The sequence below is a fragment of the Miscanthus floridulus genome, chromosome 1, assembly GCF_019320115.1.
Source record: "Miscanthus floridulus cultivar M001 chromosome 1, ASM1932011v1, whole genome shotgun sequence".
Lineage (NCBI taxonomy): Eukaryota > Viridiplantae > Streptophyta > Magnoliopsida > Poales > Poaceae > Miscanthus > Miscanthus floridulus.
The window spans coordinates 136,088,706-136,112,044 of NC_089580.1; the positions used below are offsets into that span (position 1 = coordinate 136,088,706).

General features: G+C 39.7%; 1 non-coding gene across 1 annotated transcript; it reads left to right on the forward strand.

Annotated features, from left to right (window-relative positions):
- The first annotated feature begins 12,324 nt into the window (after positions 1-12,324).
- LOC136512007 (small nucleolar RNA R71) lies at positions 12,325-12,433 on the forward strand. Its single transcript, XR_010772946.1, has one exon. It is a non-coding gene; the product is annotated as a small nucleolar RNA R71 (small nucleolar RNA).
- The last annotated feature ends 10,906 nt before the right edge of the window (positions 12,434-23,339 follow it).

Here is a 23,339-nt window from a genome sequence, read left to right on the forward strand (position 1 = left end):
AGATGACCCCAAAGGCTGGGCGGAGCCAGCCCTCTAATCTGAAGCGATGAGAGTACCCCAAGATGCATGCTCTTAGCAATGAAGGCATTGGCGTGATGATGCAGATATGTTGAGGGCTTCTTTAGTAGACCTCTTGTTGTTCTCCATGACCTTGAACCTACGGAAAGGCAGGAAATATACTAAAGATGGAAAAGGATTGAGACGACGAGGGTTGTTTTTTGATCCACGCCGTAGCCCATATATATAGCTCAATAAAGCAAGAAGATAGATTTCAATGGAGGTGTGAAATTGAAATCAGAAACAGAAACGAATCAACACTCCAGAAATTTAGGGGACGAATAACGAAGAGATAATAGACTCAAATTTATTGCTTCGCTAGATTACAAAATATCATGGGAAGGATACATTGACCAGAGAATAACCCACCAAGACTTCTTTAGATTGAAGGGAGTCTGGATCTCCACAAGGCCGAAACTCATTGTGAACTGAGTCACATCGGCCCATTGATAAAATTTTACCAAAGAAGAGGAATGGTCACCCGCCTAACATATGCTCAGCAAATTTCTTGATAAATTGAGAAACTATGGGAAAGAAGCCTGAGGCTTTCCTAGTGGGCGTTTGGAGGAGCAACAAGGGGAAGGTGTCTACACATTCTAGCCCTCACAAAACACTAGAACAGCTTTGTGAGCATGGAGAGAAGACTTAGGTGATATCACAAGAATTCTTCTAACCACAATGGCTGGTCTTCTTGCTCAACGAGGTGCTAGAATAAGTGACACAATCACCCTATGCATAAGAATTCTTCTAACCGCTTGAGACCTTCATAGCAAAAGGATAGACCATGGAGGGTCTGGCGGAGTTGGGAGCACTCGAGGAGGCAGACAGAAGAGAAACATGGCTGAATTGTTGAGTTGCTCCCGCTAGGGTCAGAAAGCATTTTATAGCCGGCCCGGAAAGATGAGTCCAAGTGCCCGTGAAGCAATGATGCTCTCGTAAAAGTTTTGAAGCATGGGCTCATGAGCAAACATAGATGAGGACAAACAGTAGACCCCAGATCAAGATTCTTTACCCATGACTGCGGACCTATTGAGGGCGTTGGTGTGATAATTTTGGAATAAAATTACTTTTATCCCAAAATTGGGGGCATGTGTTTACACCAAATTTGGAAGAAGAGCCATAGAGACTCAAAAGCTCCCAAGATCATGTCAGCAGGGAATCAATTGCGTGCGGATCGGGATCAGCTGATTTGAATGCAGCACTAGAATCGGCTTTCTTCAGGCACCGCTGGTAGATAATGACAAAGGCTACGATCGACACCAGGACGAAACATGATGGACTCTGCAAAAGGAGAAAGATTAGAGTCCAAGTTATCTTAAATTATGAATGTTTTCTCTAGGGTCAAAAATTGTGATGAGTTGTGCTTAGACATGAGTCATGCACAGGTCTTGGGTATAAATACTGAACCCCGGCTATTGTAAAAAGGACCACAATCAATCCAATATAAGTCATTTACTTTTTTGGCTCCAGCCACCCTTAGGAGTAGGAGTAGAGTAGATCTCAGCGAGTTCTTTAGTAAGTACGGCAGCATCGATCTAGTCAACCTCCACTGCTTGTTGTAAGTATCGTCATGGCTTATACCTCTGTTCGTACGGCTGCATCGATCCAGTTGACCTCCACTATGACTCTGGTATAAGTTAGTTATCGATTCTTGCCTAGTTTAAGTATGGCTGCATCGATCCGGTCGACCCCCACTGCATGAACTAGATCAAGGTCAAGTTATCGGCTCTACCTTAGAATGGCAGTCTTTGGTAGATTCATTAAGTTACCGATATTGCTTATTGCTTTCATTATTCATCTAAATTATAGCAATATCACTCTGCCCAATTGGGATTGATCTAGATCGGCCTTATATCCTGTTTAGACCATCGTTTGTTAATCAAAAACTGATCTAATCTATACATTAAACGATGAGTTACGTTTTATCGGCTATTTTACATCAATCTTGATCATGCATAGCGTGTAGTTAAAGCATGTTGTGTCTTGAGTAGATTTATTGGCTAGCGAAAACCGTTTCATGGCCCGTTATCATGGCCTATGTGATTCTGCCTCGCACCTCACTGTTAGCACCATGAAGTGGGGATCGTTATTCGGTAGATCTATTCCTGATAAGGCATGACTTTAACTGTGTGATATGCCTGAATAGACTATTTTAGCTGATATTGAGTGCTTTCACGAGCAGTTCGCATCACGAGACCATTGAATTAAAGATAGGTTGAAAGATGTGTTAGCCCCATGATCTTATTATTGTATTACGGCCTGCATGATTCTGCCTCATGCTCCACTGATATTAGTAATGAGTTAGGGTCATTGAGTCTATTATTATTTCTATGGCCTTTATGATTCTGCCTCATGTCCCACTAGTCTTAGCGATAGATGAGATCTAACATGTTCATTAGATTTATCATTATTAAATAGTTAAATGATGTTGAATTGTTTCTTTATATAAAAAAGGGGTTCGGTTGCTTGTAATCATTGGCTCAGCATAAACCAATCATTGTTGATATCTTATTGCCATTGATTAGTATCTGCTCAAATAACGACATTTATCTTGAATGATAATTGATTCTTCTTATACAATTCGATGAGCTTTAACCGATTTATTCTCATAAATATGCTAAAATTGACTATTTAGTCGATCTCCTTTCATATCGGCTCTTAGAGCCGCACATTCGGGACTGTCTGGCAACACTGGCAAGTTCCGCCCTTAATTACTGATAAGTTTTCTCTCCTTATCAATTACAGGGTCAAATTGATTGGCACGTCTCGAGAGGAGTGCGTAGGATCGACCACCCCAGCGCTGAAGCTAGGTGGATCTACAGCTCTATTGAGCAGACCCATCTGGCTTACTACGTGTGTCCTCGATAGGGGACAAAAATTCTATGTCAACAATATGCTTGATCTAAGGGCCTGTTTGGTAGGGCTCTGGCTCCTTTGGAGGAGCTGAAGCCATTCTAGAAAACATTTGGCAAAATGGCTCCTTCGCACTAGACGATGTGAACCCACAACAAGGAGCCACGCAAAGCTCATTTTTGAGGCTTCTCCTACATAGGCAAAAAATGGCTCCGGCTCTTGATTGGCTCCCCATGCGGAGCCCTTTCCAAAACAGGCGTTTGGCACAGCTCCTACAGGAGCTGGAGCTGGAGCCCCTACAGGAGCCCTACCAAAGAGGCTCTAAGTCTAGGTAATTGACGGATATGATATGAGAAGGTCTGAGCTGCTGTTTATCTTGTTCCAAGTGATACTAAAGTTTTGGAGATTTATCTTTTGAAAAACAAAAAAATGCTATGATGAGTTCCTGTATGACAAAGCTTGAATTCCTACTAGAGCTATACATGTTATTTAAGCTAGGAAAACTTCCACATATATGCTGCTTGTTTTGCATTGAGTTTTGTCAAGCTTTGTTGACCCTTATGAGAGGTTTGTCATGCTCTTAAAATCAAGATCACGTACACTCCACTCACATATGCACTACTCCTACACTAGGGGTAGGTGCAAAAACATTCTTTCCATTTAGATCCACCCAAAATGTTTTACTCCTACACTAGGAGTGAACACCAAAAATATGCTTGATAGGTTTTTTCATCCACCAAATAAATGCTCCAAAGTTCTTGTTGCTATCTCTCAAAAGTTTTATTGCAGAGAAGAGGCATGGGCTATGCAAAAGTTATTCATAAAAAAAAGAAAAAAAAGAAAAGAATTGGAAAAAAAATTGGACAAGTGTCTGAGATATTGAAAAATAATGGGTACTTAGATGCCCGCCTGAAAAGAGAGAGAGATGAATAAGATAGCCCATGTTCTCTTGCAAAAATGTTTCCAAGTTTCAAAAGAGAGATATGTTTTCAAGGAGCAAAGTAGAATTAGGTTAGCCACCACATATATCCACCTTATATATCCACACACATGCACATCTTGATTTGGTTGTATGACTCAACTCTCTTTGGATCCATTGTTTGACTTAACAATATATGCATTGCAAGTATGCTCTAGCTTTCTCCCTACCTATAAACTCCACATAAAGCCTTAGTGGTAGGAAGAGAAAAAGGCATAACATGATTATTGCCTTAGTGAGGATCACAAATACCACTATCATGCTCCCACGGTCTTCTTCGGTGGTTTGCCTTCTAGTGTCCTCTAGAACCTTCAGGAATTGTTCTCATTGTAGATAAGCGAGATTAATTCTAAAATTTTGGTGCACCTTGATGGTTTTCTGAATAAACCCTGCTGAAGACATAGATTCACCAAAACTTATGGAATTTGTTAGTTTAAGCCCCTAAACCTATGTTGGTGATTATTTTATGCCCTTATACAAGTTATATTGATGGATTATAATGGTTGTTAACTACCATCAATAAACTCCACCATGCTTAACCTTTGCCCGTCCTTGAGCAATGCTAAACTCAGCAATGGATCATTAGTTTCTTCAATGTTTTTATTCCTCAAAAGTACACAGGCGTTCAAACAAGAATTCTCCTCCGGATTAGAATAAACTAATCTTACTTTCAAACCGACCCATATTACCTTCAACCATGGGGCTTCTTAGCCTTCACTTGGGTCTTAAGCAATTGAAAGACAGAACGATCAAGTCAAGCACTTTGTCTCAAGTTCTTTGCTCAACCATTATTCTGGAGTTTTTATAGGTTTTCAAAATAAAACTCAAAGCTTCCATTGTATGACAAACCTCTGATAAGGGTCAACAAAGCTTGACTAAACTCAATGCATAACAAGTAGTATATATGTGGAAGTTTTCCTAGTCTAAATAACATGTATGGCTCTGGTAGGAATTCAAGCTTTGTCATACAGGAACTCATCATGTAGCATTTCTATGTTTTTCAAAAGATAAATCTCCAAAACTTTAGTATCACTTGGAACAAGATAAACAACAATTCAGACCTTCTCATATCATATCTGTCAATTACCAAGAGTTAGATGAAGCATATGCGACCCACAAGTTTTAAGTTCAGAGTAAATTCTTATATCAAAACAGTCTTATCCAAAACTCGAGAGAATTCAAGACTAAAAACTAGGTACTTGAAAGGAATTGCGATAAAGCAACTATTCATCATTTTCATTCAAGAGATTACCTTCGGAGTCCTTTTTATTTATTTAGCTCTTAAAAACATAAAACTAGACATGCACTTTTTTGTTTTCATTTTTAGATCACACATTACTAATATATATAACTAGCTAAGATAAACTTTTATTTTGTTTTCAATTATGCATCTTTTTTAACTACTATAAAGTAAACTAAATAATAGTAAAACAAAAGGGAAAGAAATACTTATCTAGATACATGGGGATGCCCTTCCCCCAAGCTGGTTGTTGTCGTGGTTGAGTGTTGAAGTTGAGTGATCCTTCTCAGAGCAGTTTTACTAGTAGATATTATTCTCGTCCATCAGGAAGTTGGGCTCCCTCTTGGGCAATGGCTCTAAGTGGTTTGTTCATGTTGGAGCCAGTTTGGGAGAATGTACTTCGGGTGGAACAAGATGAAGACGACTGGGTGAACTTGCTCTTGATCATATCATCCTGCAAAATACCAACAAGAACACCAAAACTCGTGGAACATATTAGGATAAGGGGTTAGCGGTCTGCCATCCGGAGATTAGTTGTTCTTGGAATTCGAAATATTTTTGAATTGGCAGAATTTTATCAGGATGTCTATCTCATGTTGGTTTTTTTATTTGTGCTTCGCAGAAAATACTTTATATTGCAATGAAATATTTCTAGATGTATGCATGATATTTTAATTATTTTTATGTCACCATGGTGAATATTCTTGCGGATTTTTACACACCGTGAAAATTATTCACATGGGGCTTTCCCTTTTATAATGCAATAATGAGACTTTTTGTTTTCTTTTCTAAATTCAATGCTAATACAGAAAAGTAAATGTGCTAAAGTAAAAATAATTCATGCAATGCTAAAGGATAAATATGGATAATTACTGAGTTTACCTCCCAGCGAGGGTTTGGATTTTTAAGTCCTCCGGACAGGACTCTTCTCTAGTCTTGTTCATTCTTTGGGTGCATCAGTCGGTCCTAGAGATGGAGACCTTGATGGTTGCACCTCTTGTGATGGTGACTCTAGTGATGCCACCTTTTCCTTCCAGACCTGCTTGGTCTGTGAACTTGATTTTGGCAGAGTAGGTTCATCCTTTAGAACTTCTACTTCTTCATCCTCATTCTTGGAGAGTTGATTCCTCCAGCGTTGGGACGTTCGGCGTCTTCTCTTAGAGTGGGTCTTCTTTGGCTATTTATAAGTGGTATAACTATTGAAATAGCAATGTACATGTCAGGGTCATAACCTCGGGGTGTCTCAAGGCACCGATTAGTTAGTAGGCCAAGCGGCCCATGAGACATCGGCTAGCGAAAGCCCGAGCGACTAAAGCCTAGTTGAGCTAAGTGAACCAGGCCAGATGCCCAGGCAAGGGTCAGGCATGACCTCTTCCTTCTGTCTCAGCCGCATAACGAACAGAAGACTCATGACCTCCACACCGTCCTGACCCTTGGGAGGAACAGGGAGAGGTCACACCCTACCAAATATGCCCACTCTGATAAGAGTAGGCATGCCGCACTAACCCCGCAAGGATCGAGGGGACAATTGTCACCTCAGTCCGGTCAGATGTCACCCCTATGCCACGCGGCATGGACAAGACAACACCGCCCAAGGCAGTGATGGCCGGCATAGAACCCACCATCCAGATATGGCCCGACAAGATGCCTGTACGATTCTACCCACTATGGGATGGGATCCACGACGATGGCCTTGACTTAGAAGCCATCCAACCTAGTGGGAGTTACGACCCCAACGATCATGACCGTGGCCCATAGCTCCTTAAACCAACAAGACGATCAACATCTTAGGGGTGGCTACCAACTCCTGTACGATGCCCCTTGGAAACCAGGAGGTGGTGACAAAGATCACAGCAAGGACCACATCGCATAGGATGGCTACCGAGCCACCACCATGCCTATAGTGCCGCTACGGCCAGCACAATAGCACCATGTCACACCATGCCATGATGTGGCCACAAGACCATGAAGACAACCATGCCCAAACATGCTCCACAAGATGGCATAGCTTGCAAGCTAAGTTAGCTAGGACCTACCTTAGGCTACAACCCTTTGGTTGGGAGAACCTTCTTCTTTGTATATGCCCTAGCCCCGAACTCTATATAAGGGCAGCCAGGGCGCCCATCTAGGACATCCTCGACCATTTTTACTCATTATCCATCATAGTAGGGCTCCTAGGGCTTCCCCTCAGGTAGTCCATCTCCTAGCTCTAGTTCTCCACCCTATTCCACCATTCTTGTCCCCCCCCCATTATAAGAACTTTAGAGCATTCAAGTAAGGAACACATACTCGATCATCTCTGAGACTATATGTAGGGCTCTAGCCTAAACCAGTATAAATCCTCATATCTTTTAGATGCTACCATCGTCTTCCTAGAGCAGCGCGGCAATCATATAAATTTATGAGTTTGGTTTACAAAACACCGACAATATCTTTTGTCTAGGGAATTGGAAGTGGACTTGTCCAGATCCGACATACATGATCGCATTGGTGGTGTTGAGGAACGGTCTTCCAAGAATAATAGGTACATCTTCTTCTTCTTCTTCTTCTCCCATGTCAGGGTCATAAAAATATTATTGCATCCTTAAGCCCCATGTGAATAATTTTCATCGTGTAACAAGCCCAAGGAATAAGAAAATAAAAATATTATTGCATCCTTAAGTCCCATGTGAATAATTTTCATGGTGTAACAAGCCCAAGGAATATTCACCGTGGTGGCATAAAAATAATATATATATATACTATACCTACATATTTTCTTTCTTGCATATAAAAAAATAGAAAATCCAAAAAATATTAGATAGACATCCTGTTAAAATTCTACCATTAGAAAATCTATCTAAACCCACAAGAAAAAATCTCTAAATGGTTGACCACTAACCCCTAATCCTAATATGTGCCATGAGCTTTGGTGTTCTTGTTGGAGTATTTTGTAGGATGATCAGAAGTAAAACCATCCATCCGAAGTACATTCTTTCGAACCGCTACTACACCCGCTGCACGAGGAAAACAACTTCTGGAAGGATGAGAAAGATCTTAAGAAAGACCACAATAACATCTAGCTTTAGGGGAGGAGCATCCCCCATGTATCTAGCTAAGTATTTCTTTCCCTTTTCATTTTTACTATCTTTGAGTTTTCTATATATTTGATAAAGTCATAAAAAGATGCATAATAAACAAAAACAAAATAAAAATTCATCTTAGCTATATATATAGTAAGTGTGATCTTAAAAATCAAAAACAAAATAAAGGAGTGTGTCTAGTTTTTAGGAGTTAAATAAATGAGCTCTGAGGATAATCTCTTGCAATGAAAATGATGACTAGTTGCTCTATCGTAATTCCTTTCAAGTATCTAGTTTTCAGCCTTGAATTCTCTCGAGTTTTGGATAAGATTGTTTTGATCTAAGAATTTACTCTAAACTTGAAACTCATAGGTAGCATATGCTTGATCTGAGTCTAGGTAATTAACAGATATGATATGAGAAGGTCTAAGCTGCTGTTTATCTTGTTCCTAGTGATACTAAAGTTCTAGAGATTTATCGTTTGAAAAACATAAAAATCTTACATGATGAGCTCCTGTATGATAAAACTTGAATTCCTACCAAAGCCATATATGATATTTAGATTAGGAAAACTTCCACTCATATACGCTGCTTGTTTTGCATTGAGTTTAGTCAAGCTTTGTTGATGCCTTATGAGAGGTTTGTCATGCTCTTAAAATCAAGATCACGTACACACCACCCAAATATGCACTACTCCTACACTAGGGGTAGGCATAACAACATGCCATCCATCTAGATTCACCCAAAAATGTTTTACTCCTACACTAGGAGAAAACACCAAAAATATGCCCTATAGGATATCCACCAAATAAACGCTCCAAGTTCTTGTTTCTATCTGTCAAAAGTTTATTTGCAATCAAACGAGACATGGGGCTTTGCAAAAGTTATTCATAAAAAAAAGAAAAAAATGGACAAGTGTTCGAGATATTGAAAATAATGCTTACTCCTATGCCTGCCTAAAAAAGAAAGAGATGAATAAGATAGCCCATGTTCTCTTGCAAAATTGTTTCTAAGTTTCAAAAGTGAGATATGTTTTCAAGGAGCAAAGTAGAATTAGGTTAGCCACCATATATATCCACCATATACATCCACACACATGCACATCTTGATTTGATTATATGACTTAACTCTCTTTGGATCTGAGGTTTGACTTTACAATATATGTATTGCAAGTATGCTCTCTATGCTTTCTCCCTACTTGTGAACTCCACATAAGCCTTAGTTGTAGGAAGAGAAAGGCATAACATTAGTATTGCCTTGATAAGGATCCACAAATACCACAAATATTGAGAGACTTGAGAGTGTCATACAAGGGAAGCTTTGAGTTTTATTTTGAAAATCTATAAAAACTCCAGAATAATGGTTGAGCGAAGAATTTGAGACATAGTGCTTGACTTGATCGTTCTGTCTTTCAATTGCTCAAGACCTAAGTGAAGGCTAAGAAGCACCATGGTTGAAGGTAATATGGGTAAGTTTGAAAGTCAGATCGGTTTATTCTAATCCGGAGGAGAATTCTTGTTTGAATGCATGTGTACTTTTGAGGAGTTGCTTCAATGTTTTCAAAATCCTTAAACTCCGGATTTAGTTACTAAGTTTAGTTTTGGTAAGGTACTAGCAAAAGGTAAGCTTGGAGGAGTTGTTGACGGTAGTTAACAACTAATATAAACTGTTAAGGAGGACCTAATCATCAAAGGAAAATATGGAGTTCTGTCGTAGTACCTATGTGGGAAGACTCTAGAAGGGTCCAGAAGCCATGTCCCCAAAGCAGAGGGCCACCCCCTGACAGGTGGGTCCGCTCGGCCCTTGTGGGCCCCACCTATTAGCATTGTTGCTATGTTGGTTTCCCATCGCCTTTGAAGATGCATCTAGGCCATTGCTTAAGTCAGTTTGATCAAGGGCTCACGTTGGACCCTCTGGGCTATATAATCTAGCCCCTTCCCCTCCCCTAGGCATAACCTAAGTCATCAAGTCATTTGAGAAGACAGAAATCCTAATCTCCTCAGAGCTCCTCCTCCATAGCATAGCTTTTTAGGATAGATCTAGAGGGAGGCAAGCAAGACTTCGCTTGGATTCCTGATCTTGTCAAGAGCATGGTTCGGTATAAACTTTGTACCCCTCTCTCTCTTGTTTCTCCATTACTTTTATATGCTAGTTACAATTGTTATGACAATCTCAGTGTTCATCTTATTCATGTTCTTCATTATGTTGTTCAATGTCTACGTTGATTATATACTTAGTATAGCTAGTTTATCATTATGTTTATGCACAAGTTCGTATAGCTGTCACTTTAAAGTACATGGGGGTGGGTGGTCGACATTGTGTAAGCATGGTGCTTATACATTGTTTACCTGTGGATACACCCCATGTTTTAGGTCATGTGGTAGATCACGGATGTGACACTCCCATTGAGTCCTTTGTAGTCCACTCCCCGAATATAGGTGCACGTAGGGTCCGATTACAAAGGTAGAACGAGCTCTACCCTCAATCTTCCTTAGTAATATCCCTTATGTGTAGATAGGATGATGATTATAGCCATGATTACTAGGTGTAATTGCATTAATCAAATGTATGCTTTGACTTGTAATGGCTATGGTTTATTTCTCCTTCAATAGTATAAGTTATCAATACATGTCTATGCTAGACCTTCCCAGTGGTAAAAATATAAATAATGATACAAGGAATACTCTTGGGTAAAATGCTACAATGATATATTATCTGTGCGCTTGCGGATACTTTTCATTCATAGATTTAAATATATTCTCTCTAGTCACATAATTAGTAAAGAACTGCTTAGTGTTATTCTAGTAGTAATACTATGTAGTACTAACACATATCTCTGGCATCATCACTAGGGATGACAACCTAGTAAAGTTAGGGGATATAGGTTTATAATAGGTGGCTAAGTACTCAAACAAGTGACACGTTAATAAACACCAACATGTACATGATTCTTGAAAGTGACTTCTCCTTTCTATCATTGATTGCGAAATGGATCTTGGCACTGTTCGAGTAGATGATGGCTTTTGCGGTGCTTAGGAAAGGTCGGCCCAAGATAATGGGTGCCCTTACATCACCACCTGTTTCCAAAACCACATAATCTACGGGTACATACGACTGTCCCACTCATACACAGATGTCTTCAAGAATTCCCTTGGGGTAGCAGAGTGACTGATCTATAAGCTACAAATGCATGTTTGTGTACAATAGAGTATCTCCATTAATTTTATCATAAATTACCTTTGGCATGATGTTAACGCTTGCCCCAAAGTCACTGACAACTTCTTGGAAAATGTGAGGTCCAATGGCTATGGGGATGATAGGTCTCCCTAGATCTCCCTTCTTGACGGGTAGAGACTCGTCTTTCCAAGCCCCTGTCGATGGCTCTGTGTAGTAGTATCTTGCATTGTGAACATCGACAAGATTTGTGGTTCTAGATCTTTCGGTTGCCTTGGAATCTTACCTTTGTAGGTCGAAGGAACAAAAGTAGCTAGCTGGGCTATTTGTGATTCTATCATTTTATTAAAGCTATACTGGTTTTTAATAGCAGAGAAGAAGCTATTCATTCTATTCTTTATGTTTTCTAATATTTTATCATTAGAAGCTAGTTTTCTAGGTAAGCCCTCCATAATTTTAGCTTGGCTAGAAATTAATTCTCTCAAGGGTGGTTGATTACTAAAATTATAATTATTACCTTGATAGTTGCCTTGGTAATTACCTTCGTAGTTTGGCCTCTATTGCTGATTTCATCCTTGATTCTATTGAGGACAATAGTTGTTATTATTGATGAACTTCACATCCTCTTGGGTTTTAGGGCAGTTGTTTCCTGAGTGCCTCCACACTCTTCACATGTCATGCGGGAATCATGAATGTGCATGACTTCTTGCTTCTCATTGGCTCACTCCTCAAGCCTCTTCATCAGCAGGTCTATCTTGGTAGATAGCATGTCTACCTCCTTGAGTTGATGCATACCTCCACCTCTCTTACGGGTCTAAAGATGTTCTTCATTGTCCATGAGAGCTGTTGCTTGTGCTATTGTGAGTGATAAAAATACACCTCTAGCAGCGGCATCCATATTCTCATGAGTGCTGTTTGTCAACCCATGGTAGAAAGTCTGCATGAGTACCTAATCATACATCCCATGGTGAGGACATTTCGATATGTAGCCTTGAAAGCATTCCCATGCCTCAGGGATAGATTCATCGTGTTGCTATTGGAAGCTTCAAATTCTTCCACATAGAGCATTGGTCTTGCCTATGGGAAAGAATTTTACTAGGAAGGTAGTGGAGCAGTTCTCCCATGTAGTATTTCTATCTTTGCTTGCATAGAACCATTGCTTTGCCTTTCCCAAAAGTAAGAATGGGAAGAGGCGAAGTAAAATGGCATCTCTAATAACTCCTTTGATGGTGAAGGTGTTGCAGATTTCCAAGAAGTGTTGCAGATGAGCACTCGCATCTTCATATGCCTTTCCTCAAAACTGGCTAGCTTATGTAACATCCTAAAATTTGCTTCTCTTGAAATAGAACTAAAAAGATTTAATTTTGTATTTTTAAGCTCATGAAAACTTGGGAAAATAATAAATTTTCATTAGATTAAAATTTATCTTAAGGTAGAAACGTGTTTGTTGCATTCGTGCCAGTCGCACCATGTGTTTCTATGTCCAAAATGTGTGTTTTTTAAATACGTTTAGAAGACGAATATCTATCTCTAGGAATTTTCCAGCTTCTTTCTAGAATTTAATTCCTACCTCCTTCACCTTAATCTTTATGTTTTGAGTTCCCAACAATCTTTTCATGAGATCCAAATACTTTATTTGGGTTCATCATATTCCAAAGTGTCTCTAGGAATTTTCCCCAAATTTTTGAAGGTCTCGGAGTATTTTTCATGGCTTAAATATCAATTCTGGGCTTTTCTAGAATTATTTTATTCACAAAATTAATTAATTCCAAAAATAAATAATATATCTCATTTTCCAACCAACTCTCAAATCTCATGTGCAATAATCCTAATAAATCTCAAAGGCCCATGCATTTATTTACTAATGGGCTTTAATGATTATTTAGGTCCATTAGTAAATATGGAGGGTGCAACATCAATTAGTACCATATTGCTAGTTGAAGTAGATGTGAGAAGTTTTTCTCCCTATAAATATGTACCAACCCCTTGGGCAAAGCACACCAAAACTACCATAAGGGGAGCCCCTAGTTTGAGAAATCCATCATGTAGTAAATTAGATTTTTCTCCCCCTTCTCTCGCAGTCACCGTCGCCGTTGCTGCCGTGCTGCCTGATGTCATAGACCCGCTGTCGACCACAAGAAGGCCCTAGGTGAGTTCGCCGTCTTCTCCTCTTATTCCCTATGCTCTCAGCTCATCAAACCATGGCCTCTAGGACCCAAACCAAGCGCTCCGAGGAGCTTCTCGCCGCCGGTAATGGAGCTCCACCGCGCTGGTTTTCTTCTCCGGCCGGTGACTCTCTCCCCCCTCCCTTCTAATTTGGGCCATCTAGATTCAATCCAACGGTCCAAGATCACATGTACCCCTTTGCTGGGTTTATTTGCAAAAGAACCCCTGCAGTTTTATGTAATATAACCCACAGTCCATGGTGCCCTTCCAGAATACGTTTTCCTTTTCCAAAGGCGTAGTTTTTTTCTAGTAGATTCAAAATATATTTTCATCTATTTATAGTTTTGCCACTAGTTTTCTTTAGGCCATAACTTCTCTGTTTTAACTCTATTTTGATCCATTCAAGTTGCGTTAGATTCGTAATTGAGTAATCTACATGTTCATCCTACTATTAAATATATTTTTAACTTTTGAAATTTAAGGTTAGATTTAATCTATTATTTTATTAAAGGAAATCTTGTTTAATTCATAACTTTTTCATTATAGCTCTGATTAGAGTGCTTTTTGCGTCTGTGTGTTCGTAGTAATGTGTAGAACATCTTTAAAACCTTTTTACCTATTATTTATTATGTTTGGTGTATTGTTCTAATTTAGATCGATTGTTTGCTTCATGTATGATTGCATGGATGCTTGTGTGGTGCTTTATGATAATGTCCAGTCGATGAGCTTTGTGTTGGTGATATAAAATAAGTTGGTGATCCAGAAGAAGTCCTTTGGAGATTACAATTCAATAGAAGAAGAATTTGAGTTTAAGGCAAGTATAGCATGGGATCTTCCTTGTTGTCCTATACACCTTTAATCATTTAATTCATACTGCATGTGTCTACCTTGACTACCACTAAGGATATCCTAGTGCTTTGTTACCTTGTGCCTTACCTATGGGGTATTGCATTGGGTAGTATGATGCTAGTGCTCAATTAAAGACCATGATCTTGTAACTTGACTAATGGTATATGCAATAAACACTAAAATATGCTTTTTAGCAACATGGAACCAGGGGGCTAGAGCATTGAGCTATTTTTATGGTGCTCTAGATTCCTCTCCCTAAGGACTTATTTGTAAGTGATCATCCAGGACTTAAAGTATAGCTGTGAGGGCTACATGGCTCTAGCTTTAGCTCAGTATGAGGACCTTTTCTAGCTTATTAGTGGTAACCTTTATTAGCGTAAGAATGACTTGACGAATCGGGTATAGTGCGGCCTCTGTCCCCTTGTGTATAGGCTGTGCGTCATTGTGCCATCGGGAAGGGGGGCACTACATCTGTTTGTCGAGTAAATCTAATGGATCTAACTTGTTAGATCAACCTTTGAAAGGTTTCATAGTGAACCCTACTAACCTTCCTTGGAAATGGGTCAATAGATTAGCTACCTCGAGTAAAAGGGTAAATCATGACTCATAGTGAAATTGTACAACCTCTGTAAAGTGTAAAACTGGTATATCAGCCGTGCTCACGGTCACAAGCGGCCTTGGAACATTTATGAAATAGATTATGAACACTGATGATACTGATGATGAAGATGCTCACTAATGATTACTGTTTATGCTATTCATTATTCATGTTTACCTGATCATGTGTTTATATGGACTTGTGAATAAACTTGTTGCCACCCTATTGCAAAAATCATGACTCATTAAAAGCTAATCGTAGTTAACCAGTGTCAGCCTTTTGAGCCTCATGAACCCCATGTTATATTTGTTGAGTACGACATGTACTTATGCTTGCTTTACTTTTTAAATTTTTGGAAAAGTCCTGAATGGGTACCAGATTGCTAGTCTAGAGGAGTTAGGCTTATGATCAACTAGTCAGTTGTCCCTATGGATTGGAGTCTTCACCCAAAGATCGGAGTTGTCTTTCCACTATTTGTTGTCTAAGGTTATATCCTTTATACTAAGTGATGTAGACTAGGCCCGATCTTCCAAAAGGTATGATAGCGTCGATTGGTGGAGACTCAACATACATGATCTAGGCTTCGAACTAAGACTGATTCGGACCCCGCAACCATTACACCACTGCTCCGTTGGTTATCAACCACGTGAACGCGACTGACCTCGCCGAGAAGGCTTTCCTGCAAGCGAATCGAGAACACAAGCAAAAATAGGATAAACACAATCTAAAATTGCAAATAAATATGAGGCTTACGATAACGAGATAGAGTTCAAGTCTTTATTCGAAAGGACTAATTGCCACAGGCGAACAAGATCAAGAACTAGGGCCCTGGTTCACAGTAAGCAGCCATGGCAGCACAGTTGCAGCAAAACGATGTCTGTTTCACATGGAAATCAAGAACTAAACAAAACCCAAACCCTAAGGAGAGCAATGGCTGCTATTTATAGAGTCTTGGGCGTCACCCCCTGGATGCGCCCCCTAATGGCCCAAACACGATGCACAGTCCAACGGACCAAAAGACGGTGTCGCAGCACCCTAACAGATTCTGGACGCTAACTTGTTTCGATGATTTCCATTGATTCCGAAGGTCTTTTGACGTGAGACTACTTGGATTGGCTTCCTTATAAAATTAGCTTTCCAACCATATGTGGATCGTCAAAAACGGAGTCCATATGCGTCCTGGGTGACCAGTTTAAGGTAGACTAGTCCTGTAGGCCGAGGCAAACTCGAACTTGAGTTGCTTTGGGCCTCCACCTCGGGGATTCGAACCGAATTAGCCTCAGACCTCCTTATTTACTTGGACACCCTTGCTGGCCTCCTACCCCTCCATACCATGCACCAAACATGGTCATATGCATGGGTGTCATGTCCTCATCATCCTCCCCTTCTTGACGAAAAGCCGTCCTCGGCGTCGATTGTGCTTAAAACTGATCCTGCACAACACAAAGGAGAACGGGGTTGCGAAGAAAAAGGGAACTAAAATAATTGTTAGAAGGAACGTGACCATGTTTCCTAGTTTCTAGCTTGTCATCTTGCATACAAATTTCAGCAAGCATGTAGACTCCATGATCCGAATGCATATGATGTATGTCAACACTATCTGCAAAAGATTAGAACTAACCAAAGACAACGCAAAAATAGATGGTCTAGCGAACATAGGTAGCAACCAACAATGCTCCCCTTCTTGGAAGTAAACTTGTTTCTTTGAGGAACATGAGAAAATGTTTGCATTATTATGGCTACCCTCTAAACGATTATAATCTTGTACAACAAAAGGACAATTCATATTACTACAAATGTATTCTCGATGTATCATATATTGTCCCTTGTTATATTTGCCAATAATATGATATGTGTGCTTAGAAAACCAAGGCAAATCAACATATTTAAAAAGACTCTCCTGCAAACAATCTAGGTTACACAAAACATCAAATTCAATGTAACCCAAAGTATGTAAAGAAGACAACAGTTTGAACTCATCAGTTTTAGTAGCAATATGAATAACATATTTATTTTCAGCACAAGTGTCTGGTTCCAAAACATGTAAGACTAAAGCATCATCAACCAATTCATCTTTATCACAAGGAACATCAAGCAAATTATCATGGGACAAAGATAAATCAAGAGAGGGTTCCACTAACAATTGCTCTATGATAGCATGGTTTGTGGAAGAATTTAGTACATTAAAACAATTCGCACCTTCCATGAGTGTAGCACCATGGGTATTACCTATATTTTCAGCAGGAGTAATAGGTGCATTGTGTAGTGATGATTCTGAATTTGCATATGAGGTTTTGAGCTTCTCATTTTCTTCCATGTCATCCTCTTGGTTATGTACATTATCCTGCAGAAGGTTAGTCATAGCAAGAGGAATAACAACAGACACTTCCTCTAAATGGTGCACCTAAGCATATGAAGTCAAAATAGGAGGTGGATTAATAAAGGTTTCTCGCATAAGGAGTTTCATATCATTCCAAGTTTAAGGTTTATCAGAAGGATCTAAAGACTCCCACCAAGATAAAGCAAAAATGTCGCAAAACACTAGCTGCATCTGTTACCTTCCTCCTTGGACACATAAAGTGAGTAGCAAATATGTTATCTATGGCAATTTCCCACTCCATGTACTCATCAGCACCTATATTATCATAAGTCAGTGGATACGAACAACCTGTCATTGTTAGAACACAGCAAAAGATAACACAAAAGTATTATCCCTATCAACTACTTAGGTTGTGGACAAGGAAAAACAAGGCACTCAACTCTCAAGCGTCTTACCACGGTCTTACAAGTGTTCTTACCAAAGCAACAGGCGGTGCAATCGGTCGGTGACTATGATACCATTGTAGCTTGAGTGTAACAGTTGCAAAGCGAACCTGTACTTAATTAGAAGAAAGTGGAGCTTGGACAGGCACAATATAGTAGCAAGGAATAGCAAAATTTGCAACTGAATAACAAAGCTGAATAAGTATCCCAAATACTTATCTTAGTTGCTGGCCTACTCACGTTCCAAGTACCAAATGTATTAAGTGATGTGAACAGCAAGAATATGATTAGGAACAAGGCAGAAATCAGCACACGCAAACACAACTCAAATGACGCTCTCTATGTGCTCCTCTAGATATTGTTCCACTTTTACCCTTCTCTTTTTTCTCTATTTTTAGGCTGTCGTTGTTTTTTGGGATTCTTTGACTTTTTCTTTTTATTTTTTTGATATTTTTTCTTCACTTAGGAGCACAAAAGAAGTAACCACAAAAAATATGAGCTTAAACAAGTGAAAGACTTGGCCTATGGAAATTTCAGAAGACATGCTCAAAATTGACAAAAAGCTTATGACCATGAAAAGAGGATCTTGTGACTAGTTTTTTACCAAAATAAAAATTTCCGACCTCAACAAAGCTGGGGATGGACGGATTCAAAAAAATTTTCTGATCAATTTTGATATATGGAACATCAAAATCCGAGTTCGTATGCGAAAACTAGACCAAATTTATGAACTGACTCTGAATTAGAGGACAAAACAGGAACAATGCGCGCAAAATTAGTCACGATAGCAAGGATTTGATGGAAACAGTGAAGACAAAGTATAACAAATTAGATGGCATGGACTAGGGTTTGATGGATATAAAGGAACCACAGCAAGACTTGAAGGTGTTCACGGATTATGATAAAAAAAACAAATGGAAAAACACAAACTGGACTAAAAATGATCTAAAATCAGCAACCAGAGCTCGACCTAGGGCACACACTCAACCACGTGACACAGAGATGAAATTGCACAGCCCAACGAGGCTATAGGATAGGGAATATGTGGCGGTGTATTTTTTTTGGCTTTTTGTGGACTATAGGTAATGCAAAAACAGTAACAATCTAAAGGGAAAAACAAAGTTATACCTAACGGGCAACAAGGTCTCTAATACCACTTGATGTAGACTAGGCCAGATCTTCCAAAAGGTATGATAGCATCGATTGATGGAGACTCGATGTGCACAATCTAGGCTTCAAACCAAGACTGATTCGGACCCCCACAACCATTACACCACTGCTCCGTTGGTTATCAACCACGCGAACGCGATTGACCTCGCCGAGAAGGCTTTCCTGCAAGCGAATCAAAAACACAAGGAAGAATGGGATAAACGTAATCTAAAATTGCAAATAAATATGAGCCTTATGATAACGAGAAGCAGTTCAAGTCTTTATTCGAAAGGACTAATCGCCATAGGCGAACAAGATCAAGAACTGGGGCCCTAATTCACAGCAAGTAGCCTTGGCGGCACAATTGCAGCAAAACGATGTCTGTTTCACAAGGAAATCAAGAACTAAATAAAACCCAAACCCTAAGGAGAGCAACGGCTGCTATTTATAGAGTCTTGGGCATCACCCCCCTGGACGCGCCCCCTAATGGCCAAAACATGATACACAGTCCAACGGACCAAAAGACAGTGTCGCAGCACACTGGCAGATTCTAGACACTAACTTGTTGACGATTCCCATTGATTACGAAGGTATTTTGATGTGATACCACTTGGATTGGCTTCCCTATCAAATCAGCTTTCCAACCCTATGTGGATCGTCGAAAATGGAGTCCGGATGCATCCTAGGTGACAAGTTTAAGGCAGACTGGTCCTGTAGGCCGAGGCAGACTCGAACTTGAGTTGCTTTGGGCCTCCACCTCGGGGATTCAAACCGAATTAGCCTCGGACCTCCTTCTTTACTTGGACACCCTTGCTAGCCTCCTACCCCTCCATACCATGTGCCAAACATGGTCATATGCATGGGTGTCTTGTCCTCATCACTAAGTACGTTATATATTGAGCATTGTCTTTTGATATTACCCTTATTTGTAGCTATATGTGAGATTTGACTTCCTGGGCTCACATATGGTGTGTATCTAGTTTTCTTCTAAAAACCGGGTGCTACAGCTTGCACCATGTTGACGACAGCTGGCTTGAGCTCAAAAGCATTGTCTCCAATGTTGATCCCGGTCCAATACGGATGTTGGCCGTAGTTGGAGCAGAGAATTCATGGAGAGTCTTATCTACATGGCTTCAAAAATTGGTGTTAAGCTTTGCCTTGTCTAGTTGTCTTCTTATTCTAAAGCTAAAACTTTCTTGAGTTTAGCCTTAGTTCTCCTGAGTAGTGCTTCTAGATTTTCAATGTAGTTTATCGGAAGGTCAAAACCAGTCATACATTACCCTGCATAAGATATAAAAGTAGACAGAACAAGGGTAATCCTGCTTGAGTAGGGGTTAATGGTTTTCCGATCACATCTATAAGTAAAAGTTTATCAATATTCCTTTTTGCCTAGCTACCTTCCCTAGCAACGGCACCAGAAATGCTTGTTGGTATTTATTAACTTGTCACTTGTTTAAGTAGCCACCTAATGTTTGTTGACATTTCTTAGCATCACTTTTGCTAAGTTGTAATCCCTAGCTATGATGTCATAAATGCTTGTTGGTACTACCTAGTTCCACTTCTAGAATGACACTAAGAAGTACTTTATTATTTTATGTGACTAGAAAAAATATAAATATGCATATGAAGGGATCTACAAATGCATAGATAATATACATTGAGCACTTGTTGGGCTGTGTCAAGAATTCATTGTGCATTTGTTACTCTTGGAGGTGAAGCCTCCTAGATGGCTAGGCATCTCCCGATGAGCTCCCATGCTTGTGGTGAGCCATGGGAAAGTTTGTTAATCACCCCATTGATCTAGTGGAAACCCCTCATCTCAAGAGTTCACTCTCTTGACTTGAGAACAAGGATAAGGGTTGCAAAGCCCAAGCCTTAGTGGCTCCCTCAACAATGTGGACTTAGGTAAGCCTTGGTGGCGAGATGAACCACGGGATAAATCATGTGTCTTGTTCCTTTACGTTTTGAATTGCATTATCTGTGTTCCACTCAATCTACTTGGTTGTACGTGTTTGTAAGTGCAGGTACTTAGTGGACTTGCCACTGGACATCTTTATGCATATCTCCAAGTTTGGGTTCTAGGCACAGCTATTGTTGAACTCTCTGCACAGGTGCCACAGTGTTGCATATTTAGTGAGGCACTGCTACAGTGTAGTAGTACTGCATTTTTAGTGAGGCAGTGCCACACTTAAAATTTAACTTTTGCTACAAGTTTGTTTTAAACACGCCTATTCACCCCCCTCTAGGTGAAATCAAGGTCCTTTCAATTAGTATCAAAGCTAGGCTGTCAATTTCAGGCTTAACCGCCTTGAGAGACGATGTCGACAAGTGAAGAGGTATCTCTAGAACTTCTACTTTCGTATGGTTCAAATTATGCACCTTGGTCCCTATTGACATTCCTTAGTGTCGTTACTAAGAACATAGTTGAATCTTGTCCCCAGCAACGGCGCCAGAAATGCTTGTTGGTATTTATTAACTTGTCACTTGTTTTAGTAGCCACCTATTAATTACCTACATCTTCTAACATTACTTTACTAGGTTGTCATCCCTAGTGATGGTGTTAGATATGCTTGTTGTTACTGTCTAACATCACTACTAGAATGATACTAAGCAGTTCTTAATCATTTTATTTGACTAGAAAGAATATAAAGATATATGAATGAAAAGAAATCTGCAAGCACACAGATAATTATACCATTGTATCACTTCACCAAGAGTATTCTAGGTATTGTTATTTATATTTTTACCACAGGGATGGTCTAGCATGGACAAGTATTGATAACTTATACTATTGATGGAGAAGTAAACCATAACCGATATTCTACTCATAACAGGGGTAAGTCATAGGATATATATATATATATGATAAGTATTGATCATCAATAATGATAAATCACTCAGAGTAGTCTTTTTATGGCATTAGCATGGTCATGTAGAATATTAGAGGAATAATTCCTAAGTCATTCTTAATTATAAGTCAAAGCGTACATTGATTAGTGCAATTACACCTAGTAATTATGGCTAAGATCATCTTTATATCTACACTTAAGGGATATTACTAAGAAAGATTAAGAACAGAGCTTGCCCTTCCTTCGTAACCACATCCTACGTGCTACCTATATTGGGTAGTGGACTACAAAGGACTCAATAGGAGTGTCACATCCATGATCTACCACATGGCCCAGAATATAGGGTGTATCCGCAAGTAAACAACGTATAAGCACCACGCTTACACAATGTTGACCACTCACCCCGTGTACTTTGGAGCTAGCGCTTTGTGAACTTATGCATAAACATAATGATAAACTAGCTATACTAAGTATATAATCAAAGTAGACGATGAACATTATAACAAAGAACATGAACAAGATGAATACTAATATTGTCATAACAATTGTAGCAAGCATATAAAAATAATGGAGATACAAAAGATAGGGGGTACAAGGATTATACCAAACCACGCTCTTCACACAATCAAGAATCCAATCGAAGCCTGCTTGCCTCCCTCTAGACCTAACCTAACTAGTCGTGCCCTAGAATTGATGGAGCTTTGAGGATGATTAGGGTTTCTGTCTTCTCAAATGACTTGATGCCCCAGGGGGGTGGTAGGGGATGGTATATATAGCCTAGAGCATCAAATGTGAGCCCTAGGATCAAACCGACTTAAGGAATGGCATAAATGTAACCTAGGAGGTGGTGGAGAACCAACATTGTGACACGGAGGCTGACAGTGGGCCCCAGGGACTAGGTGGCCTGTAGGTGGGGCCAACCGGCTCCACTGGGCTACCTCTGCCTCTCTGCCTCAGCAAGGTGTCCTCTAGAATCTTTTAGTGTCTATTTCATGATGGATAAGCGTAATTAAATCTGACATGTAGGTCCACCTTGATGGTTTTCTGGTTAAACCCTGCAGAAAATACAGATTCACCAAAACTCATAGAATTTATTAGTTTAAACCTCTAGACCTTTGTTGGTGATCATATTTATGCCCTTATTCATGTTTCTTTGATGGTTTATAATGGTTGTTAACTACCGTTAACAAGCTGCCCTAAGCTTAACCTTTGCTAGTCCCTTAGCAAAATTAAACTTAGCAAAAATTGGATCAGGAGTTACTTCAATGCTTTCACTCCTCAAAAGTACACATGCATTCAAACAAGAATTCTCCTCCGAATTAGACTAAACCGATTTGACTTTTGAACTCACCCATGTTACCTTCAACCATGGGGCTTCTTAGCCTTCACTTAGGTCTTGAGCAATTGAAAGACAGAATGATCAAGTCAAGGACTATGTCTCAAGTTCTTTGCTCAACCATTATTTCGAAGTTTTTGTAACTTTTCAAAATAAAACTCAGAGCTTGCATTGTATGACACACTCAAGTCTCTCAATATATGTGGTATTTGTGGATCCTCACCAAGGCAATAGTAATGCTACGCCTTTCTCTTCCTACAACTA